The sequence below is a fragment of the Danio rerio genome, chromosome 2 (assembly GCF_052040795.2).
Source record: "Danio rerio strain M-AB ecotype USA chromosome 2, GRCz13ab, whole genome shotgun sequence".
Classification (NCBI taxonomy): Eukaryota; Metazoa; Chordata; class Actinopteri; order Cypriniformes; family Danionidae; genus Danio; species Danio rerio.
The window spans coordinates 11873748-11896587 of NC_141022.1; the positions used below are offsets into that span (position 1 = coordinate 11873748).

At 37.2% G+C, this 22840-nt stretch overlaps 1 protein-coding gene across 1 annotated transcript in view; it reads right to left on the reverse strand.

The window, feature by feature from the left end:
• fam151a (family with sequence similarity 151 member A) overlaps window positions 1-22087 on the reverse strand; it is a 117987-nt gene extending 95900 nt beyond the window's left edge. Inside the window, exon 1 of the mRNA XM_087238435.1 lies at window positions 22001-22087. The gene's annotated coding sequence lies outside the window, so the exon portion shown is untranslated. The remainder of the gene's footprint in view (window positions 1-22000) is intronic.
• Window positions 22088-22840: the final 753 nt, after the last annotated feature.

Sequence of the window (22840 nt, forward strand, 5' to 3'; positions counted from 1 at the left end):
CTATAAATAAACCTACACATCACATTTCTACTTTAAAAGGTGCTGTGGCAACATCTTAACGTAAATCTTCCCCTAATCTTTGCAAAAGGCTTGTATTCTTTTAAGCACTCCAAATGAAAAGTGTTGATGGGTACAGGGATTTCAAAGCACGTTTTGTTATTTCAGGACACTTGACAACTCCTTTAAGAGGAGAAAAAAAAGGGAACATGCATTAAACCACAGAAAAGTGCTCTGACATATTTGTCACTGTGCAAACTTTAATCTTCAGCAATCTCCTTTATGAAAGGCTTATTTGTTTATCATGCAGTTCCATATCTGTAACTGTTTTCCTGTCCGTATCGAGCAGAACTGTTAAAAGCCTTTGATGTGGGCATAATTTGGCACAATGCATCCACTCACCCCTCTTATGTTGCTCTAACCTTTGACGTATCGTTTGACGTCCAGTTATTTTTGAGACAGAGGACTTCAGAATATTGTTTTTGTAGTTTTTATCCTGTTGTACATTGGCCGGCCACAGCAGCTCTCCAGTCACGCTTTCAGGCACGCAATTCGAGGAAATTGGTAAATAACAGGTGGTAAGTGATGAGCTATTTTTGGCCAGTAAATGGTCTAAACAAACCAAAATAATAGGGTTAACGTCCGGGTTAGTCACAAGTATCGCTTCAGAGGTATGGCTGCAGAGACAAAGGGGTCGGTTAGCAGGGAAGGAGACAGAAACGCCATTCGGAAGTCCTTGTGTTATTTAAACATTTATGTTTTTAGAGCTGCACAATGACTTAACTTATCTCAATAGTCACGATCCGAGTCATCAACATCGTCTGATTACATCTCTGACATCATGCATCTTTGAAGTCGGTAAATGGGGTGAAAATAATCCACCATCTTAACAATAAAGGAATAATTGCGTCACTAAAATGCATTGGTTTTTGTAAGACTGCAAAAGTCAACATTTAACATGAGACAGTTCTGCATTTTCCTTTAGCGAATTAATTTATTAAAACATTTAACAACAATTACAGGTTTTAAAAAATGAGATAAAGTTTAAACTTGTCACGTTAAATTAATCTTGTGTTGTGATGGGACTGCAGCTGGAGCAGAGGTTACCCAGCAAACAATTGTGTGTTTCAAGAGTTCACACTTTGCTCATGACTTACAAAAGCTCATTTGGCATGCTGTCCTGGGAGAGAGCCCTAAGCTCAAGTCATTCCTCGAGTCCAGGGCTCCCTCCCTTTGTGGGGCGAAGGGAGATTGAGCTCAGGGCGATCTCAAAACTCCCCCGCAGCTAGCCAAGGTGAACTTCCTGAGAGCGAGACGACTAGTAAAAGAGACTTAGGTTTAAGAGGTCTATGATGTAGAGCAATATATATATATATATATATATATATATATATATATATATATATATATATATATATATATATATATATATATATATGTATATTTTTTTTTTTTTTTTTTTATGCTTTGGGAGAGAACTGAAACCCCGGGGGTGAAACGTGCTAGCGCCACGCCGAGATACCAGAAGCTCAAGTGGGGAGCCGGAGCCATTGGTATTCCTGCTGGTTGCTGGGCTGCCGAGCCACCTATTTTGGATTGGTTGAGATATATATAGGAACTAGGGATCCTTGATTGGAGGATTGTGATTAGCTAATATGGGCCAGCTGGTTTAATCATGAGTACGTACTCCTCTCGAAATTAGTTTAATAAATTAAACTTCACTTAATAGCCATCTAACAGACATCTAAACGTAGACAGCTTGGCTAAAACAAGGCTAAACTTGGGCTGTCAGTGAAAATCTAATAGACATAGCCCAAAACTAGAGTAGTCATCAAATAGACAGACTTTATATGTTTAGTCTTTCTTTTCTATTTATTTGATGACTAGTCTAGTTTTGGCCTATTCTGAGATGTCTATTAAATTTTCACTGACAGCCGAAATTTAGCCCTGTTTTAGCCAAGATGACTATGTTTACACATCTATTAGACATCTTTTAAAAACAAAACAAAAAAAATCCTTCCTGGGTAAAAGGAATTAGAATTTATTAAAGGATCAATATGGAAACTGCATCATTAAGGGTTTTTTTTTCAGTGCCTAATCACTAGGAAGAGCTGACGGGTTCACCGGAGGAAGGCCCCACTTGTTCTGATTGTCTATTTAGGGCTATTATTTGTTTGATGAGGCCCCCTGACATGATGCCCCGCTCCTGGACAATCAAGGCTAAGCTGGTGGCGGCGGCACTGGAGGAGCGGAGCATCACTCTGATTGGGGAACCTCCAGACTACATGTGGAGCGAGACACTGAGGAGTTTCACGGAATTCAAGACTGAGACTGATTGAACCAGTGTCTGGAAAGAAAGAAAAAATGAAGAAGAAAGGTAGACAGACATACAGACTGAGATATACAGACAGACAGACAGACAAAGAGATAGACAGACAGACATAGATGGACATAGACAGACAGAGATCGATAAATAGAGGGACAGAAAATAAACAGACATAGACAGGCAGACATAGATGGACAGAGACAGATCGATAAATAAATAGACAGAAAGAGACAGACAGAAAGATAAAAAGGATATAGATGGACAGACAGATAGAGATAGATAGAAGATAGATAGATAGATAGATAGATAGATAGATAGATAGATAGATAGATAGATAGATAGATAGATAGATAGATAGATAGATAGATAGATAGATAGATAGATAGATAGATAGATAGATAGATAGATGATGGATGGATGGATGGATGGATGGATGGATGGATGGATGGATGGATGGATGGATGGATGGATAGAGAGATAGAAAGATAGACAGATAGACACAGACAGACAGACAGACAGACAGACAGACAGACAGACAGACAGACAGACAGATAGATAGATAGATAGATAGATAGATAGATAGATAGATAGATAGATAGATAGATAGATAGATAGATAGACAGACAGACAGACATATACACAGACAGATACACAGACAGATAGATAAACAGACAGATACAGTAGAAAGACAGACAGACAGACAGACAGACAGACAGATAGATAGATACATACATACATACATACATACATACATACATACATACAGTAGAAAGACAGACAGACAGACAGACAGACAGACAGACAGACAGACAGACAGATAGATAGATACATACATACATACATACATACATACATACATACATACATACATACATACATACAGCACTGAACAGACTTGCCATGCAGTCTGGTCTGTGACTGCACTGTTATCAGTGTGAGGAAGTGATGGAGTGTGATGGATGTGTGTAGTTGACCTGTGCTGAGCTCAGTCTAATGACAGCTGTGTAGCTCTGGTCTACCTGCGTGTTTGTCTTGTTTCAGTGTGTCTTCTCCAGCACACTTGATTTCATCTGTAAGCATTTCAGCATGTATGTACACTAATGTACACACAAACACACAGGCTCTGACAGGCCCCCACAGTACGTCTGTATTTACCTTTGACACCAGAAGTGAGAAACGTGACAGCACTCTACTTTTTAATCAGTTTCAAAGGTTACACAGCAGCGGTAATTTGGTATGGTATTTTCTGGAAATTTGCAGTTTACTCGAAAAAATTGAAAAATCCGCTCTGTAAAAAATGTGCTGGATAAGTTGACGGTTCATTCCGCTGTAGCGACCCCTAATGAATAAAGGGAAGCCGAAAGCCGAAGGAAAATGAATGAATGAATTTACTGAATACGATTATTTTTTATTATGAATATATATGTATTTTAACTCACTATTGACAAAGGTTTTGTTTGTAAATCTCTTACTGTAAATATATGTGGTAGCATTTTACAATAAGGTTGTCTAAATAATGTTAGTTAATGCATTTACTAACACAAACAAACAACGAACAATACATTTATTGCAGTTTTTGTTAATTTTATCTAATGTTAGTTGCATTAACTAATGTTAACAAGCATGAATTTGGATCTTAATAATGCATTAGTAAATGTTGAACTATGCTTAAATGCTGTACAAGTGTTGCTCATAATTAGTTCATGTTAGTAAATACATTAACTAATGAATCTTTATAGACAGCCTTCCACAATCACCTTATCCCTGTTTACTAATCACACACATCATTCAAGCACATCATATTCTCTCTATAAAGTCACTCATACGTAAATACCGAAGGACTACATTCTCTAAATGGTCAGTGATTTCTAATCAGAGAATTCATTTCTTACCTCTCTCCACGTGTCTGCGTCTTTTCCTAGTGTGATTCTCCTGGTCGTCTGTTGATCTCCAAGTCTGGTCCCTGAGTCTCCTCGTTCCTCCGGCATCCCCATCTGGTCATCGCACCTTCGTATCATTTGCCAATCATATACACTTTCTTGGTGTTTAGACTGCCATCTTGTACAAGAGACTGTGTATTTTTTCAATGCACCATCTGTCTCAGTCTTGCTGTGACACATATACTGTATGTATAAAATGTTTCCTTGGTTAGTATCATGTGCATTAAGTACTTCTTTTAGACTACTTTAACCCTTCTGTCGTGTTCACATCCTACCCCTTACTTTAGTGTTCCCGGTCAGTTTTAACTACTCTTAAATTAGCACATAAAAAACATTTTTCACTACCAAATTCTTTAGCTGTGAACAATGTCTCAAAGTAGTGTTTAACCTGAATTTATCAAATTAGACTTAAAATAACTGCAGTGAAAACACAAATAGGCACTCAAAATATATTGCAAAAGGAACAATCGATGACAGAAATCAAAATACTTTGTTACTTTATACATCAGCTCGCTAAAAGAACTATCCCAGGGTAGGACCAAAGAAATTTGGATTTATCAACCAGCGAAGCACAAACAAAACAGTATCCTTTTCTGTGTACTGACTGCTTGAATTTTTATTAGTGTAACTATATTAGTGTACTAATGTAGGGAATAATGTAGGGAATAGTGACTGAGGGTATAGACCAGGGGTGCCCAAACTTAAGCTGTATGCCAAATCGCATACTTATGCACTATTCTATGCCATTTTGTAGTATAAATAGTATAAGTAGTGCGTTCACACTGAAAACAATAAGTGCACTTTAATAACCCGGATGATGCACTCATTCAGCCGGTGAAGTGAAGTGTGTAATGATGGACACTTCACGCACTCAACAACAACGGGTTTGCTCACGTAGCGGAAGGGGCAGAGCTATCGGGCGCAACTTTATTTATTTTGGATGGTGAAAGCAAAATTCTCCTACGAGAGTGATTATAGTGCCTTCCGATGGTAAATATGGCAGGTATTATTTGATAATTCTGTTGTTTATTTCACTGATTTGACAACCGTCAAACGTCATTATGGAAACGGTTTAAATTTCCGCTTAGTAAACAAACATTAGTGTGCCATTTGGGATGACACTACATACATATACTATCCTGTTGAGTGTGTAAGTGCATAAGTACATAGTGCATGAGTGCATAGTGAGCCATTTGGGATGCAGCTTCAGTCTGGCGTCCTGCAAAATTTAGTTAAACCCCAATCAGACACACCTGGGCTAGCTAATCAAGCCCTTAAGCTGTGGTCACACTGGACTTTTCTTCCCATAGACTTCCATTCATACACACGCGAATGCGTCAGACCGGAAACGGAAAGTCATGCGGCAAGTTTCGCAGATAGATTCGTCGGAAAGTTCAAGTTTGGTTGAACTCTGACCTGCGAAATCGCAACACTTGACTGCATGAGACCAATTAAGGATCAAAACATGACCTCTCTGGACAGAAATTTGAAATATGGAGCAATCCTTGCTTTTTAAAATGTCTAATCATCTTATTTAATCTCGTCCCTTTTCGCAGAGCCGTATGACAGAATTTTGCAAGCTCAAACTCTATTGTGACCGCAGCTTTACTAGGCTTTTTAAAAACATCCGTGTAGGTGTGTTGAGTCAAGTTGGAGCTAAAATCTGCATATCATCGGCCCTCTATAGGACCGAGTTCATTGTTTTTTTCTTTCTTTCTTTCTAAACTGATAAAACCTAAAATAGGTACGTTTCCTTGTGAGATCAGGCTGGAGTATCGGCACATAAGCACGTAAAAGAGATGTATTCATGTGTTCACAAATGTGTGACATTGTTCAGTTTAAAATGTGTGAGTGAGTGAGTCAGTTGGGGTGGTTTGTATGGGGATGTTTTCTGTCTGATGGATGAAGGTAATCTAGTTCAGGGATTCTCAACTGGTGGGCCTCAGCGATCTTGAATCGCTTGAATCAAATTAACTTTAATATTATAATTATTTGATTGTATTATTAAATTTGTCATTTTAAAAATAGTAATGGCATTTCCCATTTTCAGTGATTGAACAGGCTAATTCAGACACACAGCCTCACTGTTAATTACAGACATAACTGTGGTTTAAATTTCCAACTGGTGCGCGTCAATCGTTCTCGGTTGTATAACAAAACAGTCACACAAATTACCCATGTAAAGGTAACAATGATTAGAGTTATAAAAACCAGCTCGCGCATGCTATATCAAGAGTCGTACAAGTCCGTTGATTCAAAAACTATATGCGGTTTCTCTTTGTGTAAACATTTTAAAATATTCGCATAGTTGTCCAAGTTAACGTCTTGCGAGTGTTTTATAACTGAAGCATATCCATACAGTAGGAGCTAACGAGACTCTGTGGTGTTTCAGTAGTGAACAGCTGTTCACTGTTCCTGTTAGCGAACTCCAATAATGTCCAGCTACAAACCAAACCACCTTTAGATCAATGGGTTTCAACAGATTTATGGGGTTTTTACTGTATTTTACATTTGGGGGTTAGGTTGTTTATTTTAATGGATACAGATCAACAAATGAATAGAAGTCAGTCTAATTCAAAGCAGCAGCATTTTTTTTTGCCATCACCTGTATTCCTGTCAGTTTCCTTTACTGAAGAAAGGGCCCAAATACTCTGCAGAGCTTTGAACCTGTCTGTGCAGTAAAAAAGTGTATATATATATATATATATATATATATATATATATATATATATATATATATATATATACATATATATATATATATATATATATATATATATATATATGTTTATATATATGTTTATATATACATAGATAAACAGTACATACATACATGCACAATGTTTCCGTTTTTTTATAAGAAAAAATAAATGTTTCGCTAATAAACAAAGCTTTAAATTAAGAATTTTCTTTAGACAATTAGTTTATGTCTTCAAAAAAAAATTTGGGGAAAAAGATGGGCCTTGAAGTGAAAAAGGTTGAGAGCCCCTGGTCTAGTTACCCCATCATTTCCTATGGCAGTCACTTTTGACCGGGAACACCACAGGTGTAAAAAGGTTAATTAAAACACTCGAAATTCAATAAAAGAGGTGATCATCACTTTTATATGTTTAGGTGCACAGTGTGGGGGATATCATAAGGCCTTGAGGCAATCAGATGTAAAACACAATATTTATGAGTGTTTTAAATCGGTCAGATTTGACCCGAAAACGAGGTTAAGGTTAAGGTTTTTCTAATTTTCTGTTTCTTTGAATCCTCAGATAATTAAATAGCTGTATCTTGGCCAAATATTGTTTGGTCTTAAGAAAATGCACATATGACTGGCCTTGTGGTCCAGGATTGCATTTTAAAAAGCCATCAAGTGTTCTGAGACAACATTTAAACTTACATGCATACATAAACACATAAATGGATAAATAATCTTTCTCAAAGTCATTTTATAGTGGCTTGCCATCCCAATCTTTCAATAATAGCTTAAATTACACTGACAAACTTGCCTGTTATCAATTTTTAATTAGATAACACAATGAGTCTATCTTGCTTTTTATTTACTTCACTCTGGAATCATTCATTTCACTTCATTCACAAGTTCAGACTTTCACAGTATTAGCACACATAATTAGCTGCAATAACAATTAGTACTTGTGTTTATTAACAAGAGCCCTCAGGATTCACCTTGTGTAACCCAATGGGGCATAAAATGATTCCCATTGTAATGTCCTGTAATCTCCCTCAGCGATTCATCGTCTAAAAGCAACGCTTACTAGCTGGAGAAATCTCCTGTTATCTGCTTCAATCTGTCTGCCAATCTGTCAGCGCTGTATGTTTCATACAGGCACACACAAGACATCCCCTGAGTCAGCGGGCCTATCTGCTTGGATTCGGAAAATAAGGGTTGTGTGTATGTCTGTGTGTCCGCGTAATCTCAAATCACCTGCTTGTAATATAAAATATGGCTACATTGTCGTTGCTGCATTGAAATTGTTTAAAGGCTCTAGAGTTTTCTACGAATATGGCTGCAGAGAAAACCGAAATGTTTAGGAAACTATATTGGCTGACGTTATTCGTGGTACACAAGTCAAAAAATAATCTCAGTTGAATTCGACACTTACATTCAGGCAACACTCAAAGTTTATTTTGTCCTCTTAATGTGATGAAATGAATCTGTTTTGGGGGTCTGTCTAAGTTTGACGGTGACAAAACCCTGGAGAGAAACGATTACTTTCTGACACGCAAACAGTCAATTTGGGAGCTGCTGCCACATTCAGGCTGAGGCATGCCATCGGCTCCAAAAACTGTTTTGACAGATGGTGGTTCATGATAAACGAGCCTCTTTTTTTAACGTTGCGAGGTAAGTATTTCTCACAGCTCACAGACAGTTTCTGGCAAAAATATCCCCTGTGTATTCATGAGGAACAAGGTTATGTCAGGTTGGTACTTTTTTTTGCTGCTGTGCACATTGTTGTTGAAACTACATGTGTGGCCACTTCACGTCTGCGTGTTTAGTTCATGCACCAGCTAGTAAAAAGGCTTGACCACCATTCCCAAATCACAACCGTTTTGATGGAAATGTATCTTTTTTGCTCTGCCTTGAATGGCAAACATTGCACACACACACAGAAACACACACACACACACACACACACACACACACACACACACACACACACACACACACACACACACACACACACACACACACACACACACACTTCTCTTGGTTTTCGTTATTACACAAACAGGGAAACAGAAATCCTCGTGTCCGATTTTTTTAGTCTGAACGATAAACTTCGAATTTAAAATCCTCTTAAAGTGACTGTGAAGATAAACTCACAGCAGTGTTATCAGAGATTAAAATGCTTTCTCAGGCATTTCACAACAAACAGCAAAATACTGTTTCCAATCAGCAAAAACAAGTGCTAACAAATGATAGATTTCAGATGGTTTAACAATCTAGAACAAAACAGAGAGTACTTAGTGTTGAGATTTCTTTTTCCTAGTATTTAAAGGTGTCACATACTGCATTGATTCAACTAGGTAAAATGTTCTCTGCTATCAACATGATAGGTAAGTGGCTATGGTAAGTTTAAAAATTCTCCAGAAATTATTTGATATGCTCATTTATAACTCAATTCAATACCCCTATAATCAGAAGGTCTATATTAAACACATACTCAGGAGCCTACATGCCTTATTTGTTACCAACATACACAGTAAATTTCACAATAAACATGATAAATTTGTGAAAGATACAATCATACACACTGTATACCTCTTTAGGTGGCACTGAATACATTTTTAATCTATATATCCTGCATTTTGCATTCTGAGGAGAAGGTTGTGGAGTCCTTGTTTAGAAACGCATAGAAAACAATCTGGTGTGTCTCCCATTTTTAAAATAATATCCACAAACATAATAATGATAAACTTGGATAAACTTAAAAATCCAATCAAACACAACCTGGGGTGTGCATATTAATGATCCTGTGCACAACAAATACATCTTCTCATCCAGATTTGAGAAAAATGAGTTCCATCTACATTATACGCATGATACATGACCATTCACACAGACCGGGCAAGCGCACATTTTGCAGGGATTTATTGCTAATAGTTACTGAGTTTAAATCGATGAATTGACAGGCTGCAGGTTTGATTCCTGAACTGAATATGGGGTAGAGTGAATAAACCACACTCTCCATTTTTGATACCCAATTGCTCCCTGGGTGCTGAAAGCAATAGCTGCTCAGGGTGTGTGCGTTTTTAACGGAGACCAGCTAGTGAAGTGCTGTGCAAGTAAACCTTACTCCTCTGACCTCTAAAGGTGCTCTAGCGACAGACGCTAGAGGTCATGGTCTTTAGCCTCCTTGGTAGAGCAACCGACTCTCATGTGGAAGGTGGCCGGTTTGATGCCAGCTTGACTTTTGGGTGGTGTAGGACTGGTAGGGGTTACATTGGTGCCATGACCCAGATGTGAGTGAAGTTTAGGGGCGTGAGTGTAACAAAGGCCAGCTAGTAAGTGCTGTGCAGGTAAACCTCACTCCTCTAACCTATAAAGGTGCTTTAAGAAGCTAGAGGTCTATCGCTAGAGCACCTTTAGAGGAATGCGGAAGGTTGCCGGTTTGTTATCAGTTCGGAGTGTGCTGGGTGGCGTAGGACTGGCAAGGGTTACACATATAGAACCAGATCAGTCTCAAAAGTAATACATTTACAAAGTAAAATTTAAACATGTACATCCGAATTCACATTTTTAAAAAAAACAATTCGTAAAATCAAAACACCATTCATAAATAAACAAACACAATTTGTGAATTCAAAATACAATTCGTGAAATTCAAACACAATTCATAAATACACAAAACACAATCCATATATACACAAATTCAATTCATACACAAAACACAATCCATAAATGCACAAACTCAATTCGTAAATACAAAACCACAATTCTTAAAATTCAAAACACAATTCATAATATTCAAAACACAATACACATATACAAAACCACAATTCATAAAATCTAAACCACAATTCATAAAATCTAAAACACAATTCATAAAATTCTAAAGACAATTCACAAATACAAATCCACAATTTGTATATTCTAAACACAAGTCACAAATACACAAGTCCAATTAATTCAAATATCATTCAAATATTTAAGCCTTTTACAATTTACACAGATTGTGTTTTATATTTATGAATTGTGTTTGTTTTTTGTGAATTGTGCTGTATGAATATATTTTCTATCATTTATTTATCTATGTATTTCTATTTTCTAATTTATTTATTATCACATTTATTTTGTAAATGTACTATTTTTTAGACTGATCTGACACATATGTGCAGTGTACAGTATGTGTTTGTGTGTGCTCACTTGTCACTCGTGTGTTTGCTCTTGGATGGGTTATAAACAGGTGACCAGTATGGGTAAAACCATACTTTACAAGATCCAATCCTGCTCATGCATATTCAACATATTACAGATTTGTTCTCTAGCACACATACCTAGAATAATTCTTAAGACTTTGATGCTCAGGATGAGGTTAAACAGGGTTTGAGTGATTAGCATCTGAAATTGCTCCCTGTATCCTCACTCACTCACTCACTCACTCACTCACTCACTCACTCACTCACTCACTCACTTTCTTTCTGCTTATTATCTTCTTTATCAGGAGGAGGTTACCACAGAGGAATGAAACGCCAATTACTCCTGGCAACTGTTTTACACAGTGGATGCCCAGCACTGAGAATACAACCTTTAGTGCTAGGAAACACTTAGACACTATTCAGTTAACACATTGCAACCTATTTAGAATGGATAATTACCCTACATTGCATGTTTTTGGACTGTTGGGGAAACTGAAGCACCCGGAGGAAACCCACAGAGACACAGAGAGAACATGAAAACTTCACACAAAAAGGCATCCTAGTCCAGACAGGACTCAAACCAGCAACCTTCTTACTGTGTGGCACTCAAGCTAACCAATTAACCACCGTGCCACCCTGGACCCTGTATCCTTATTCACTGTTCCCTGCATTACTCCAATAGTAAACTTTACTTACTGACTGAGTAAAGTTATACAATACAATACAATGCATAGGCAATCTAACTGCTATTCATTCAAGTGTACATTGGTTGGACCCTTGCTATAATGCTGCATTATAGGATTAAAAAAATAAACTCTGTAACGGTCGATCCCAGATCTCAAAGGAATTTTCCTTTTATCATTTTATCTTCAGAACAGTTGTTCTGAGTGACCATTTCACACACGGTTCTACCAAGACCACACTGAGGCTATCAATTTCCAAATCATAAAATCAGACAAACATTCACTAATTCAGAAACTTATTCACCAAGTGACCACATCAGACATTCACCAAATCAGACAATCAGTCCCTAAATCACCAAATCATTGTCAAATCAGACAGTCAATCATTAAATCTCCAAATCAGACAATCAATCACCAAATTAGACAACCAATCACTAAATCCTTAAATCAGAAATTCCATAATTAAATCAGCAAATGAGACAATCAATCACTAAATCTCCAAATCAGACAAGCAATCACCAAGTCAGACAATCACTAAATCCTCAAATCAGACAATTGCCAAATCAGACAATCAATCACTAAATCAACGAATCAGATAATCAATTGCCAAATTAGACAATCACCAAATCAGACAATCAATCACTAAATCATCAAATCGGGAAATTAATCACAAAACCACACAATCAATCGCAAAATCAGACAATCACAAAATCACAAAATCAGAAAATGCATTACTAAATTAACACATTAGACAATAAATAGCAAAATCAGACAATCCATAAATCACCAAATCAGACAATGGATCACTAAATCAAACAATCCATCACTAAATCACCAAATCAGACAATCCATCAATAAATCAGACAGTCAATCGCAAAATCAGACAATCATTCGCCACATCAGACAATCACCAAATCATACAATCAATTCCTAAATCACCAAATCAGACAATCAATCACTAAATCAGACAATCAATCGCTAAATCAGACAATCCATCACTAAATCACCAAATCAGACAATCCATCACTAAATCAGATAATCAATTGCAAAATCAGACAATCAATCGCCAAATCAGACAATCAATCACTATATCAACAAATCAGACAATCATTCGCTAAATCAGACAATAAATCGCCAAACCAGACAATCCATCACTAAATCACCAAATCAGACAGTTAATCACTAAATAACCAAATCAGACAATCAATCACTAAATCACCAAATCAGACAATTAATCACTAAATCAACAAATCAGACAACCCATCACTAATTCACCAAATCAGACAGTTAATCACTAAATCACCAAATTAAACATACAATCACCAAATCAGAAAATCAATCACTAAATAAAAATATCAGACAATCACTAAATCACCAAATCAGACAATCGATCACCAAATCAGACAATCAATTACTAAATAACCAAATCAGACAATCAATCACTTAATCATTAAATCAGACAATCAATTATCAAATCAGAAAATTAATTAGCCAACTCACCAAATCAGACAACTAATCCCTAAAATCAGAACATTAATAGTCAATGTCCGCAATGGGTTTGGACGGATCTGCAAATTGCTGTACTCTTAATTAGTGAAGGATTGGGGTGGTTTCATAATTAATATTTGGGGAATAGTGACAAATTAAAGGAGAAAAAAAAACAAGTCTGCATAACAGCTTGATTTAATCTACATATGCCATCCTCATTGACAACAAGCCATCAGAGCAGCAGCTACTTCTGGATGGGAAACCCTAGCACTGTGTCTCATGGCCAGGTCAACTTTAAAAAGTGGCCAGTCTGTTAGAAAAACACTAAGCGTGTAAAAAGGCTTCCTGCCGAGAGTTTAGGCACCATGTAATTTATGCTCAGCGTCGGCCAAGAGTATTTCTTTCACTGGAGAACCACCTTGGCAGTAATAGAAATATAACATAGCCTGTTTATTGGGGGTCAGGCTGGACCTGCAGAGTGTTGCTCTGGATCTGGGTCTTTGTTGGGGGTTTGCATGAACATGTCAGATGTCACCAGGGCTCCGAATGGGAGATCACTCCCCCCTTGCCTTCCCCAAGCTGTTTATGTAGGCCTGGCAGGATTTCCTGCTACATGATGAAATAATTAGAGGCCCAGCGTGAGAGGGCAATGCCATGCCTAAAGTCAGGAGAGCCTGTGGAAAGGGGGAGGCCAGGTCGGATCATTTCGATTCCTGAAAGATTGGTTTCCCTCATCTCAACAGCCTATTTATGCATGCTATTTATCTTTGGCAGCTGGTGCGATTTTTTTTTTAAACATTCTCCCAAAAAGGTCTTGCATATTGACACTGATTTTTATCACTTTTGCCTGGGGAGGATGCATTTCACAGCAGCTTTTAGCATTAAATTATTCAGAAACGCAGAAGGCACAAAGCTTATCATTCTTATATACGTATACCATTTTGAGGGATGTAAACCATAACAATGGTCCTAACGTATTTCCTCTTTTACATTTTTAATTATGATAGCTTCCAACCCAGATAGCGAACAAATGTGGGACACTTTAGGCAGAGCCTGAAGTGGCCCACCTGTACAATGGCAAAGGGTGGGCAAAGATTTAAATTCATATATTGGCCATTTAAGCCAAATATTTGGCACTTATGGTATAATGTAATCTAAGGGCCCTATCATACACCCGGCACAGTGTGTCGCAAGGCGCGGCAAAATAGTCTTTTGGTAGTTTCAGCTTGGCGCAAGAGTCGTTTTGAGGCCTTGCGCTACGCTGTTTAAATAGCAAATGCATTAGCGCTCATTTGTGCGCCCATATGCGTTCTGGTCTAAAAAGGAAGGCGTTCTGAGGCGGACCGCTGGCGCGTTGAGCTGGCGTTTTGAGAATCTATAATAGATTTATCATTAGACCAAAACTAACCCGGTCTAAACTCCGGCGCAGAGTTGCGCCTAGCTTACGCACTGCTTAATATGCACAAGAGAGCAATAGGCAAATATCTTTACATATAAAAAAATGTAAATATTAAGGATATATATATATAGGATATAATAAGAATAGATATAGCATATAAATATAAAGGATTAAAATATTACAAAACATATTATTTTCTAGCCTACATAAATATGAAAAATCACAGGCTAAAGGTTTCCCTATCCAAGAGCGAATGTGAAAGTAATTCCATTATCTCTCATTCTCACGCAGTAGATGCTCTGTTTAACAGTTTTCTGTTAAAAAACTGTTAACTGTTTGCTAGTGTAATGCTAATTTTTTCCACTTAGACTTACTTTGCGTCCTGTAAATAGCGAATGCACTCTTGGCGCGACGCAGCTGGCTCTTAAAGGTAATGGGAGATGGGACTCTAATTGGTTTATTCTCAAAACACACCTATAACTCATTAAGAAAATAAACTCAACCCTTTTAGACCATGCGCCATGACGCAAAGCAGGTTTTCCCGTTCTTAAATTAGCAAAAATGCGTTCTGACACGCCCTGAAAGCGTTTGCGCCCTGCGTTTTGCACTCTGCGCATGGACCATCAAAATAGAGCCCTAAATGTGAGCCCAATTTGGCCCATGTGGAAAATGAAAAATCTGGCCCAAATGACTGAGGACAAATGTGTGTCACAGTTGGCAAAATAGTGGCATATTCATTTAAGGGTAATCTGGGTCTAAACCGTAAAGTGGCTCACACGTGTAGCTGCAAATGTGGCCCAGTTATCTTAAGACATATGTTGGCCATTTTTGGCAAATATTAAGCACAGTAAGCTCTGGCTATTGCGGCTGTGAGACTAATGTGGCCCAGAGAAGATATGGCAAATGTGGCCCAGGTTTTTTAAAACATTTGCTGGCCACTTTTGGCAAATATTTGGCACAGTAAACTATGGCTAACGCAGCCGTTAGCCTATAGAGGCGCTGAGAAGATATGGAAAATGTGGCCCAGTTATCTTAAAACATATGTGGACCACTTTTGGCGAATATTCGGCACAGTAAGCTATGGCTAATGTGGATTTGAGCCTATAGTGGCCTAGAGAAGATATGGCAAATGGGGCCCAGGTATCCTAAAACTAATGTAGGCCACTTTTGGCAAATATTTGGCACATATAGATTGAGTGAATCAGGTAGAAATTCTTTTTAATGCTTGGAATGTTTTGCCCACGATTTTTTAAAGAGATTCAAATTGAGAGTATTTTTAGAAGGGAAATTAAAAAGAGTACCGTTGAAGTTGAGGATTTTGTTGTGCTGAGTTGCTGAGCTGATGATGTTTGCACTCCATTTATGATTTGCTCCTTCATTTTTTTTTATATCGAGGACCACAATGGAAATAAGCCTGTGGCTTTTTTTGTGTATTTTATCCTCGACAGTTTTAAAAATATGTATGAATTAGTCTAACTGGACTTGTTTGTATATTTTTGTTAAAATTGTCGAATAAAATCAATCAATCATGCATGTTACCTTAATTCAGAGTATATTAGTGTTCAACCACTTTATCAACAACTTTTTTCCCATAGAGATTTTAAAATATTCTATAGTCAAACCCGGAATAATTCTACCCCAGGGATATGAATAATTGTGAGACTGACTGTAGGTTACAGAGTTATTAGCCATGAACTATAAGGAGAAAGAATCACAATGTTACAAACTTCGATTTTGAAACAAAGATGTATAAAAACATCTGTCAAAAAATACTGAATTGCATGACTGTGTACTTAACAGCTTTCATTGAGAACTTCAATAAATACCATGAAGCATTTCAAATTACAAATTGAACTGATACATAGAAATAAACGATTAAACTTGTTGGTGTAAGTTTATTGCAAAATATGCTGTGTTATATTTATTGTATTTTGTGAGTGTAGCAACACGTTTGGATCATTTGTTGTGCTTCGTAGAACTTAAGGTCTTTTTTGCTATGCTTTATTAGCTGTGAACAAGCAGGGTGTCATAGATTAATTCAACAGCATTAAATGCAAACAACTGTTGTTCTCAGTTTACATATTCATAGCTAATACGAAACAGAAAAGGGTCTCTTAGTTGACTGACCAGGAATGTCATATTTGTGTATTATTTAAATGCTTAAAACCCACAAAAAAAAAAAAAGAAAGAAAGTAATTTATAGTTAATGCAATATGTTTGAACCACAATAAAGGGATTTGCACTGTATATTTAATAATTTTTACACCATGTTGTTAACGAATACTGTATACAATTGAAATCCAAATTATTAGCCCACCTTTGAATTTTTTTTAACAGAGCATAGAAATTTTCACAGTATATCTGATAATATTTTTTCTTCTGTAGAAAGTCTTATTTGTTTTATTACGGCTAGAATAAAAGCAGTTTTTAATTTTTTAAAACCAATTTTAAGGTCAAAATGATTAGCCCCTTTAAGCTTGATTTTTTTCGATAGTCTACATGAACAAATCATCATTATACAATAACTTGCTTAATTACCCTAACCTGCCTGGTGAACCTAATTAACCTAGTTAAGCCTTTAAATGTCACTTTAAACTGAATACTAGTATCTTGAAAAATATCTAGTAAAATGTTATTTACTGTCATCAGAGCAAAGATCAAATAAATCAGGTATTTTTATGTAGAAATGTGTTGAAAAAATCTTTACTCTGTTCATCTTCCCCAATTTCTGTTATAAACAGAAACTGGGAAAAAAAAACAGGGGGATATTAATTCACAAGGTTTAATAATTCTGACTTCAACACTAACTGTAGCCTTTAGTATAGTAAATATACATCGTTGTAGAAAATGTGGTACTGCGTAGTTGTTTGATTGCCACAGCATAAATAGAACACATTTATAATAGTACAGTTTAATACATTATTATAATTTTTTTAATGTGGGATTTGTCAGGAGTAATAAATAATTTAGGATGTAATAGTAATTACATTTTAACCTGTCATTCTGATACAACACGCGTTTCTGCAGTACAAACCATAAACACTAAAAGTCTTTTTAAAAATCAATTCAGTATTCGTTTAATCAGCTATTAAGTCTGTATTGCCAGCATTACAATAATTTAATTACATTAAAAATAAAGTAGTATGGAAGGCAAATGCACACATTTAACCCCTTTAGACATGAATTATGTTCAGAGTTTCATAAAAAGGTACACACGTTTTTACTGTTCTTAATGCTTACATTAATTAATTTATTCATTCACTTTTCAACTTAGTCCCTTTATTAATCTGGGGTCGCCACAGCGGAATGAACCGCCAATTTATCCAGCATATGTTTTTACACAGTGGATGCCCTTCCAGCTGCAACCCACCACTGATGGGTGATCACTCATGCACACACATACACAGACAATTCAGCCTAGCCCAATTCACCTGTACCACGTTTTTACTTGAGGGAGGAACTAGAGCACCCAGAGGAAACCCACGTAAACATGGGGAGAACATGGAAACTCCACACAGAAACGCCAACTGACCCAGCCGGGGCTCGAACCAGCGACCTTCTTGCTGTGAGGCATACCGTGCAGGCCATGCTTCTATTTGATTTATTATTATTTTTTATTTCATGTTAGTATATTATTTTTGCAGTTGGGTTTACACAGCTTCTTTTTGAAATACAAAAATAGAATGTACTGCAAGAACAATATACCAACAGGAAATTAAATAACGATAATACACAATTGTTGGAACTCTTTACTTCAAATACATTCTTAAGTTTTAAGGGTACAAACTTAAACCATATAAAATTGCACTGCACACTATTAGAACTAATTGTATGTAATAATAGACGGACATTTTATTGCTGCTCTGATACATTATTGTAGATGAGGATGGCATATGGAGATTCAATTTTTAAACTCACTCTACATTATAAATAAATGGACATTTATATATCTAAAACTTTGTAATACACTAAATTTAATACATCTAAATTTAAAGCTTGCAATTCAACAATCAATTTATACTTTAAAGGGCATCTATGGTGAAAAATCTACTTTTCAAGCTATTTGGACAAACAAATGTGTATATATAGTGTATAGACCATCATATTGGGGTGATACAAACACACCCAGTCTTTTTTTTTTTCAATTTAACAACATAAAAACGGTGGACCAATTAGAGCGGTTTTCAGACCGACCGCAACTTTACGTAGAAGTGCGGTCCCCCCGCCCAACGAATTGATTGACAGCTGCGCGCATTAACATGTTCCGGTAGTCACGTGTATATGTCAACAAGACCAGGCAGACATACGCAAAGCAACCAGGAATAAAAGGTCTGTTCAGTTCGCTAGGATCAGCAATCATCATCATATGTGATTAAGAGTAAGTTTCACATGTTTAAAGTGTTTTAAAACAGTGCACGTGTGTAATTAATTACAGCGATTTACTTCAGCTGTACTTCATCAGCACAGCCGCGTGTCAGAACAATTATAAAAGAAGACGCTTCAATCCCGGTTTGTGGAGGTTAAATCAGGTTTATTTTGTACATCACCATCACAGATATCCACACAGTACTGGAGGTAAGCCTGTATCCTGTCACATTTGAGGGCAAAAACAGTGCTAAGCGCGCTCTGTCTGTCTGCCTACCTGTGTGTGTGTGTCAGCTGCGGTGTGTGTGTGTGTGCGCGTGCGCGTGAAGTTTGTAACAATATTGTGCTTGACTCATCAATGCAACTTCACAATACTGATTAGTAAAAATTAGTTCTTACTGTAGTATTTCTCACAAACACTACGTGAGACCTCCTTCATTTAAGTCTGTCTGTTGTCTGACGCAGCCGAGGGAGGAGATTAAAGCACGCGGGAAGGCATGTAGAAACAGTAGGTGGGAATTAAAGACTCGTCTTAAAGGCGCAGTACGACAAAAACCACCCCCTGCTGGAAATCAGTATAAAGCAGCATCTTGTAAAAGGTATAATGAAAAATCTGATGGGTGTTTTGAGCTGAAACTTTATATACACATTCTAGAGACGCAAAAGACTTATTAAATCTAAAAAAAGGGGTAACCTAGGTGCCCTTTAAATGTTAGTAAAAACAGTCATTTGTTCATTTTCTTTTAACGGCTTCCTCCCTTTATTAATCAGTGGATGCGACAGCAGAATGAACCGCCAACTTATCCAGCACATTTTTACGCAGCGGATGCCCTTTTAGGCAAGGCAAGTTTATTTATATAGCACATTTCATACATAGTGGCAATTCAAAGTGCTTTATGTAAACAAGAATAAACAAGACAAGTTTAAGAACATAAAAAACAAACAATAAAAATGATTAAAAACTGATTAAAATGAGTTAAAACAGGTTAGAAAAGAATGAAAAAGAAAAAGAAAAACACAATAGTAGGATCTGTCGGACATAGCACAGTGCTCATTCAGTAAAGGCACAGCTAAACAGATGTGTTTTCAGTCTCAATTTGAATGTGCCTAATGTTGGAGCACATCTGATCATTTCTGGAAGCTGATTCCAGCAGCGAGGGGCATAGTGCTCAATTTTCAAAGTGCTCACCCTGCTTTGACTCTTGGAATTTCTAGTTTATTTGACCCTTAAGATCTGAGTGATCTGTTGGGTTTGTATTTAGTCAGCATATCTGTAATGTATTGAGGTCCTAGGCCATTTAGTGATTTATAGACCTTTTTCTTGGAACGCAAAATTACTCATGATGCTTTGCGTGTATGCGCAAGGAGAATGCTAAGAACTTCCGGTCAGCAGCTGATGCATCTAAACAGTCACATTTGGACAGCTTTGAAATGATAGTTTTAATTTATTTTACCAGCTTTTATCATCTTTGAACTAATTCTGTTGTCCATCAGCACCATCTCCTGGACTGATCATTTAAAAAAATGCAATCTAATAGGATGGAAAACAGCTGCTGTGAGGCGTTTTTCCCTCGTTGTCAGACGGCATCTTCTGCCGTTTAAATGAAGCCTCGTCATCGCTAAAGTCAACAGTTTCTCTTTCAAATATATAACCAGCCCAAACAAATGTAGTTCACTAAAATGTTTGACAGACACATACGTAGCCTGTACTGTCCCACTAAAACACTGATTTAATAACAACGTGTTATAACATTACAACGTGAAAATATAGGCTAGTGTCATTTCGAAATGACAGAAAAACACAAACCGTAGTAAAAACAACACATGAAACGAAACATAAACGGCTCGCAATTAGAATGAACAGCAAATCAGCCAGCAAAAATTGGTCATTTTTGTAAATTGCATGACTTACATAAGTTTCATGCTAATAATACGGTTTGCTCTATAATGCAGCAAAGTATTGCGTGTGTGTGTGTGTGTGTTTAAAGAGCCGCTGAGCTAACAGCTGACAGGCCGGGAACACACACACACACACACTGTATTTCTGACGGCAGACACGTGAACTAGGAGAATGTTTTTCTCGTATTACTGACGGGCTTGAACCACATCTGACAGATTAAAACGGCTTTAACAGACACATTTCTAAGTTGTGTGTCACAAAAACACTCTAATATATTAAAAACGCTATTGAAACCCATTTTCGGAGCGCAAATTACCAGTTGTAAACGCTGTAAATGGAAGTTTTTATCATTCTACCGGAAGCCGCTGGTTGCTTTGGCGCCCACCATGCAGCAGCCATGAAAAAGGTCTATAGACAAGTAATAATACTTTAAAGTCTATTCTGAATGTAACTGGAAGCAAGTGTAAAGGCCTGAGGACAGGTGTGATGTGCTCTGATTTCCTGCTTCTGGTCAGAATCCTGGCTGCAGCATTCTAGATGAGCTGCAACTGTCTGACTGTCTTTTTGGGAAGGCCAGTGAGGAGGCCGTTACAGTGATCTACCCTGCTGCTGATAAAAGCATAAACAAGTTTCTCCATGTCTTCTCTGGAAACAAAGCATCTAATTCGTGCAATGTTTTTGAGATGATAATATGCTAGTAATAATATATTACTAACTGCTTTGACATGACTGTTGAAACTCAGATCTGACTCCAGAGTCACACCAAGATTCTTGATTTTATTTTTTGTCGTTAAAGCCAAGGTACACATTCACCTTGAGAACCTCATCTCTGTTCCCAAACGCAATGACTTCAGTTTTCTCTTTGTTTAACGGAAAGTTCTCTTTGTTTAACTAACAGTTAACAGTTAACTAACAGCCGCAACCCATCTCTGGGAAACATCCATACACACTCATTCATACTCATACACCAAGGACAATTTTTAGCCTTCAAAATTCACCTGTATCGCATGTCTTTGGGGGAAACTGGAGCACCTGGAGAAAACCCATGCGATCGTAGGGAGAACATGCAAACTCCACACAGAAACCCAACTGACCCAGCTGAGGCTCGAACCAGTGACCATTGACCTTCTTGCTGTGAGGCGACAGCACTACCTACTGTACCACTGCATCACCATTAGTAAATACAATCATTTTTTTATTTCGACACAGTCAATGAAATACAGTCAAAAAGATAATTGAATGCAAATAAATCTATTAAAAATGTTGCTTCAGCATTCATTCATTTTCCTTGAACTTCGTCCTTTATTTATCAGGGGTTGCCACAGCAGTATGAACCCACAAAGCATTGCGACATATGTTTTACGCAGTGGATTACCTTCCAACTGCGACCAGCATTTACAAATACACATACACTATGGCCAATTTAGGTCATCCAACTCAAATACGAGGAGAACATGCAAACACCACACAGAAATGCTAAGTGACCCACCATGAACTCAAACCAGCGACCTTCTAGCTGTGAGGCAACAGTGCTAACCACTGAGCCACCATACCGCTCTGCATAATAGAAATATTTCAAATTGTAAAAAGCAGAGCTTTTCTGCTTTGATTGGAGTGATAAAGGTCTAATATCATGGTTTTTAAATTTGGTGAAATGACCTGACATTTGATGTCCATTGAATGCACACAGGTTCCAAAATGGTTGATGCTTGTTTTTCTCTTCAGAAGTGAAGCAGCAGCCAGAACCTTTAAAACCATGTTCACTGTATCATTGCATTATTGTTATATGATATCATACCAATTACGCAATTTCCATATGCAGTTCAAACCTATCCACCATTGTGAAAACACTATGGGAAAACATTCAACATC